Raw genomic sequence first — 7,088 nt, 5'->3', positions numbered from 1 at the left:
GTCCTTCACAAGCAGTTCTAAGCCCATCACTTTGCTATTGAAGTGTATCCTGACATTGCAGGTATGGACAATGACAGACAGTCCAGCAGTCAAGATATACTTAACAGCTTCACTGGGGAGAGATCTTCCATCTACCGACTCACCCCTCAAATGATCTCAACGAACTGGCATTGTGCCAGGAGCTTCTTCTGGTCTCACGTGGGTGCAGGAGCCCAAACACTTGGGCCATCCTTCACTGCCCTCCAGGCACATTACCAGGGAGCTGGATCAAAGGTACGGCAGCTTGGACTCAAATCAGTGCCCATGGGATGCTGGCACTTCAGGTAGAGGCGTTTCTCACTATGCCACAGCACTGACCCCAAGAACTAAGAGCTCTCAAAAAGGGAAGAAAGTAGAGCTGTTGGTTCCGTGCCTCTGGGGCTAATGAACTTTAACAGCGAGTGCTCCTTTGCTTAACACCATTCACACACCCCTATTGCTTCAACACTTTTTTAAAATTTATTTTTATTGCAAAGTCAGATACATATGTATAGAGGAAGAGGAGGAGAGACAGAGAGGAAGATCTTCCATCCGATGGCTCACTCCCCAAGTGACTGCAATGGCCAGTGCTGCATCAGTCCGAAGGCAGGAGCTAGGAGCCTCTTCAGGGTATCCCATGTGGGTGCAGGGTCCCAAAGCTTTGGGCCGTCCTCGACTGTTTTTCCACGCCACAAGCAGGGAGCTGGATAGGAAGTGGAGCTGCCGGGATTAGAACCGGTGCCCATATGGGATCCCGGCGCATTCAAGGCGAGGACTTTAGCCATCAGGCCACCGTGCCGGGCCCGCTGTCAATAATTTGCCACAACTTACAAATTCTCCAGAATCTGGCCTCATCCCTCACTTCCTCATTGCTCCCTACAGGAAACCAACCCACAGCCGGCAGCTTTCAACACAGGGTACACTGGGCACCCCCTGCTCCCATCTGCCTGGGTAGCTACTGTGTATGCCTCAGAACGGGGCCAGGCATCCACTCTCCCAGGAAGCCTGCTCTGAATGCCCCAGGCAGGTTAAGTAACCGCTGGAGGAGCACATTTGCGCCCAAGACTTGGCATGCTGCATTGTAGTTGCAGATTTGTTCCCTCTTGGGACTGCACGTGTCTCAAGCACTTGAACTTTATCCTCCCTAGTTGCTGCCCTACTTGCCACTTGATGACTATGCTGTGTCCCAAAGCACAACACACAACAGCGGTACAGCGTCAGGGGGCAGAGAGAAGGCAGCCGCCAAAGTCCTTTCCCTTCACCTCATACCCTTCCCTCCCCATGGCACCTCTGTTGCAGTGCAGTCACCACTCAGGATGACATGGAACCATCTCCACCAGTCTCACCTTCCACAGCACAGTCCTGCTGTGCAGTCCATACCTCTCCCAAACTCCCACAGTCGAGGGAACAATTCGCACTATGTGCACCAGGGGGCACTCTCAGTCCAGGAAGCGATTGAGAAACCTTTGTACACCTCAAGTCCAATTTCACGGCGTCATTTTGTCACTGTTCAAGTGGCAGGAGCCTCCCAGTGCCTTCGTCATGTCATGCTATGCCATGACATGGTCATGCCATCGTCATGTCTTGTCACGAGATTGTCATGTCATTGTCATGTTTTTCATGTTGTCATGTCATTGTTGTGTCTTGGCATTGTCTTGTCATTGTCATGTCGTTCTCATGTCATTTTCATGGAATTGTCATTTCATTTTCATGTGATTCTCATGTCATCGTGTCCTTTTCATGTTATTGTCATGTCATTCTCCATTTTCACGTAATTGTCATGTCATTGTTGTTCTTATGTCAACAATTGTCATGTTGTTCTCATGTCATTGCCACTTCCATGTCCTTCTCATGTCATTTTCATGTGATTCTCCTGCAGTTTTCATGTCGTTCTCATGTTGTTATGTCATTGTGTTCTCATATCATTGTCATGTCATTGACATCTCATCATGTCGTTCTCATGGTCTTATATCATTGCCATGTCACTGTCATGTCATTTTCATGTAATTGTCATGTCACTATCACGTAATTTTCAAGTAATTATCATGTCATTGTCAGTCTTGTCACTCTCATTGTTGTATCATTGTCATCTTGTCATGTCATGTCATTGTCATGTCATGGTCATCATGTCATTTTCATATTGTTGTTATGTCATGTCATGCTATTGTCATGTCCTGTCATGTCTTGTTTTGTCTTATTTAATTTTATTTTGGCTCTTGGGCCATCTTCTGCTGCTTTCCTAGTCCCAAAGCAGGGAGCTGGAGTGGAAGCGAAGCAGCTGGGACTAGAACCAGCACCCATATGGATGCCAGCACTGCAGGCAGAGGATTAGCCTATAAATCACTGTACTGGCCCTTGTATACTCTAGCTGAAGACCCAAGCTCTATCCCCACTACCTGCTCTCACCTTGTGTCCCTGATTTCCCACACGCATGTACCATGTAGTCTTGGGAAATCTCTAGTTAGCCATGTGCCACTCTTTACTGAGTGCCCAATGGTGGCTTAAAGGTGAGCCCTCAAGGCACCCCAAGTGAAAGCAGGGAGCTTGTGATGCAAATGCAGCTTCCAGACAAGCTGCCTAAGCTGCCCGCCAACCCCACCTTCTAGCCAGATGCCTAGCTGTTCTGGTCATCTCTTACACAGAAATTCCCTGGGTGGTCCTTCTGCTTCTGGCCAAGAAGCTGCTTGCGACGCTCACATCCCAGAGTGCCTGGGTTCAGTCCCCAACTCCAGCCTCCTACGAACACAGACCCTGAAAGGGTCTAAGCTCAAGTAGTTGGGTCTCTGCCCCCATGTGGGAAAGCCTGAGTTGAGTTCCAGGCTTCTGGATCGAGCCTGGTCCAGCCATGGCTGTTGCAGGCACTGGGTGGGTAGGGGTAGTAGGATGAACCAGTAGGTGGGAGAGCTTACAAATTAACTAGAAATTCTGTGGTCACCACTAAGTGCCCCCTTTTCAGCCCTGTCCCTTTCTCTTTGCTTGTGCCGCTTCTCTACCTGGCATGACCATCCCTCACTCCTCCCCTCTCTAAACCTGCCCTTCACCGAAGTTTCTGTATTTCTGTAAAGGCTGTCCTGTCTGGCGTAAGGTCATGGTCCACACTGACATGCCCTGTTTCTTCTGCACAACTCAGGTCATGGTGCAGCTATCAGAAAGACAGGTGGGACACGCAGGTTTGGGGCTTATAGAGGTCCACATGCAGATTTTAGTTCCTTGAACTGATGAAAACCAGATACTGGAGCTGCAAATTAAGCTGCCTCCTGCTCTGCTGGCAAATCCTAGGAGCAAAAGTTGCTCCACTACCAATCTAGCTCCCTGCTACTATGCTGAGGAAAGTAGCCCGAGAAAATGGCCCCAGCCACCCACATGGCAGGACACCAGGATGAAGTTCCTGGCTGCTGGCTTCAGCCTGGCCAAGCCCTGGCTATTGCAGCCATTTGGAAAGTAAACCAATTTATTGGAAACCATCTTTCAAATAAATTAGATTGTATAAAACCAGATCATGGAGCTCGTTTGCACAATATGTGGCTACACTTAACATTGCACATAATTGCACAATGGATGCTAGTGCCATGATGTAGCAAGCTCAACCTCTGCCTGTAATACCAGCATTTCATATGGGCACAGGTTCAAGTCCCAGTTGCTCAGTTTCTGGATCAGCTCCCTGCTAATGCACCTGAGAAAGCAGTGGAAGATGGCCTAAGTGTCTCTGCATGCACATGGGGACCCACAGCAGGCTCCTGACTCTTGATCAGCCTAGTTCCAACCATTGTGGTATTTGGGGAATGAACCAGAAGATGGGAGATCTTTCTTTCTCTGTGGCTCTGCCTTTCAAATAGACACAAGGGACAGCAATGAGCTGACCTGAAGCTGGGAACCAGGAGCTGCTGCTGGGTCTTCCCTGAGAGTGCAAGGTCCTAAGGATTTGGGACACAAACCAGAGCTCATATGAGATGCCAGGGCTGCAAGGCGGAGCTATCATGCCAGCTCCCTAGTTTTTTTTTTTTTTAATAACTTTAAAAAGTAATTTTGTGGGGCCTGATGTGATAGCCTAGCCGCTAACATTCTTACCTTGTACGTGCTGGTAATGGGCACCAGTTCTAATCCCAGCAGCCCTGCTTCCCATCCAGCTCCCTGCCTGTGGCCTGAGAAAGCAATCGAGGATAGCCCAAAGCCTTGGGACGCTGTACTTGCGTGGGAGACCTGGAAGAGCTCCTGGATCCTGGCGTCAGATTGGTGTGGCTCCGGCCCCTTTGGCCACTTGGGGAGTGAATCGTTGCACGGAAGATCTTCCTCTCTGTATATCTGACTTTGCAATACAAATAAATAATTTTTTAAAGTAATTTTGTGATTTGTCAGAATGTTTAGTGTTTCCATCCCTCTCAGGCTGCATGGCTTAAGGAAGTGTGACTTGCAATTTCACTTCCCTCATTCCTATCGTTCAGATGGAGGTGAAGACCAGGGCAAGAAGCCAGGCTCTCTGGAGACACGTGAGCCATGAGGCGCCAACAGGAGCTGTGCCCACCACGTCCCCTCCTGGCCAGGTCAGCTGACGAGAAAACAGGGGTGTGTAGGGGGTCAGTTCTTCCTGCTGGAGTTCCCAGGCAGAGTGTCCCACAAGGAGCTGCCTGTCTGGGGACAGGCCTAGAAGGCAGAGGGCACCTGCAGGAACTGCCTGCTACCTCAGAGGGGGCAGGGCTCAGCTAGAGCATCCCCCTAAGTTTCAGTTTTCTGGGAACCCCAGCCTTCTTCCCTCACTGGTAGCCGAGATCAGCAGTGGCCAGCTACAATGGGAACTCAAGATGTCCTCTTTGGGGGGGGGGGGCACTCCCACCACCGGGGTTTGCTCAGGGCGGTGGTGGAAGCGAAAGGAAATGCAGAAAGCTTCCGGGAGGAGAGGGCCCGGAGCTGCCTACCGCTGCTTCACCCTTCTCCTTCCTCCTTGGACACCAGCTGGCCTGCCCTCGGGGACAGCTCAAAGGCAAAGTTAAAACAGCTCCCAGGGGACATTCCTCACCCTGGGTGGCAGGGCAATGTGTGGGTATTTTGGGGAACGGATGTGATCTTCCCAGAGGGGAGAGGTGTAAATTCCCAGCATCCTGCTGCCTCCTATCCCCGTCATCTTCCTCCTCCAAGTGTAGGCTGGGGGCAAGGAAATGGGTCCCCAGAGCCAGCCGGAACCTGGAGGAGTCTTGCTCCGGCCTTGACCCCTGGGGAGGCAAACCCAGATTCTTTCCTCAAGACCCCTTCCCACATCTGTCCCCCGCTTCCCCTCCCGCCTTGAAGAAGGTGGTGACCGAGGGACTGAATCACCACCAACAACCTGTCCAGCCGGCAGTGCTGGGAAAGGCCTGAAGACCGGATCCAGGGCTTCTGGAGAGCCCCAGGCCCCCGCCCGGCTCGGCGTCCCGGCCGCCTGAGCATTTATGGTAATGTTTGGGTTGGTGTGCTGCTGGATGCCCCGCCCATGGCCTCCTCGCGCAGGACCTCAGGGAGCGGGCTCCCTGACACCCAGAGGCTCAGCGCAGCCGCCTCCTCGCGCAGGGCTGGGTGCTGAGTGCTGGCAGGTGGGCTGGACACCTAGAGAGATGGGGGTCGGGGGAAGGGGAGCAGGGAAGGGAGAGTCCCAGATCGGGGCGCTGGCCAGACTGGGAAGTAGGTTAGCAGGGCAATGGTGGCTTTCAACATACCTCCCCCGACTGCCGCCCCTCCCTTTGGCTGGGGACCCCTCAGTCCCCAGGGGGAGCCAGGACACACCACATCCTCAGTCTCCTCTTCCCCCAACCCCCACCCCCGCGGAGAAGGGGCCGAGAGGATTGGCCAGTGGCTCCCAAGGGAGTCCCCGGAATGCTGGGAGCCTGGGAACAGATTTGGCAGTCCCTGGGAAAGCCAGGCCGTGGGAATTCCACCCGCGGACCCCCTCCCCAGGACAGGCTGCCGGATGCTGGAGACCCCAGCTCCTCAACAGGGGGCTTTGTGGCTACAGGAACTGCCCTAGACCCCCAAGCTCAAGCCCAGCCAGACTCCACCCCAGAGTTTCAGTGGGCCTGCCTTGCTGCGGCGGCAGCCTGGTGGCCCGCATGCCCCTGCCCTCTCAGACATAATCCCCGGCATTGTACCACACGCCCCGCCCCCACTCCCTCTTCCCTGGTTCCCTGTACAATAGGGTCTTTGGTGTCTCCCGGGTGGAGATGAACTCACGGTTTTTCCAAGTTTAAAAATAGCCCCTCCCACCCCACCCCCACTCTCCTGGCATTGCTGGGGGTGCACCTCAGCCCAGGCTGCACCTCCTTCCTCTCAACCCCGGGGTCAGGTGCAAAGGACATGGGTTGTGAGTCTGTGTCCGGCCCACCCGGAGCAAGGCTGCTTCCCCCCATTCAATGTCTTGCCCACCCAGCCCCCCAGTATCCGGTTTCCTACTCCCTCCCACCTTGGATCACACTCCTCCTCACCAGCTCCCTACAATGTAAACCTCATTTTGGAAAAGCCGTCCTACCAACCCCCTCTCCACAGGCCTAGGCTGGGTCTTGTCTTCAGGTGGGGGGCAGCGGTGGGGGTCCACAGCTTCTGTGATTGCCAAGATCCCTGGATGCCGTCCCTCCCCATCTCCTCATCGCAGCTGCAAACTGGTCTTTATCAGCTTCCTTCCTCTGCTCTTCTGGCTTCCTCCTGGTTGAGGTCCCTGGTCTTCTCCCACCAGCTCTCCCTTTACAATGAATGCACAGCCCCACCCACCAGGAGAGTGCAGCTGAAGGGCCCCCAGCCAGCCTGTCTCCCTGCCTGTGGTCAGACCCAGATCAGATACACCCCTTCCGGAGTGGATATCTGGCCTGGTGGGGTCTCCCGGCTCTGGAGAGCCTGTGCTACCTGTGGGGTAGGGAGGAGTGAGGAACAGTAGTATTCTCACCCCCTTCTTGTGGGGTCAGGATTGGGGGGACTGAGTAGAGCAATGCAATGATGCCCTCCCCACCTCCTAGGCCTATACAACACCGGTGCTCCAGTCTGTGTGGGGCAGTCCCTGAGCCTCCTGAATCCTAGGGGCTGAGGACCAAGACCTCTGCCTTGCATGCTGC

The sequence above is a fragment of the Ochotona curzoniae genome, unplaced genomic scaffold (genome assembly GCF_017591425.1).
Source record: "Ochotona curzoniae isolate NIBS_2020 unplaced genomic scaffold, NIBS_Ocur_1.0 contig_2723, whole genome shotgun sequence".
Lineage (NCBI taxonomy): Eukaryota > Metazoa > Chordata > Mammalia > Lagomorpha > Ochotonidae > Ochotona > Ochotona curzoniae.
This window is presented reverse-complemented; position numbering follows the sequence as displayed.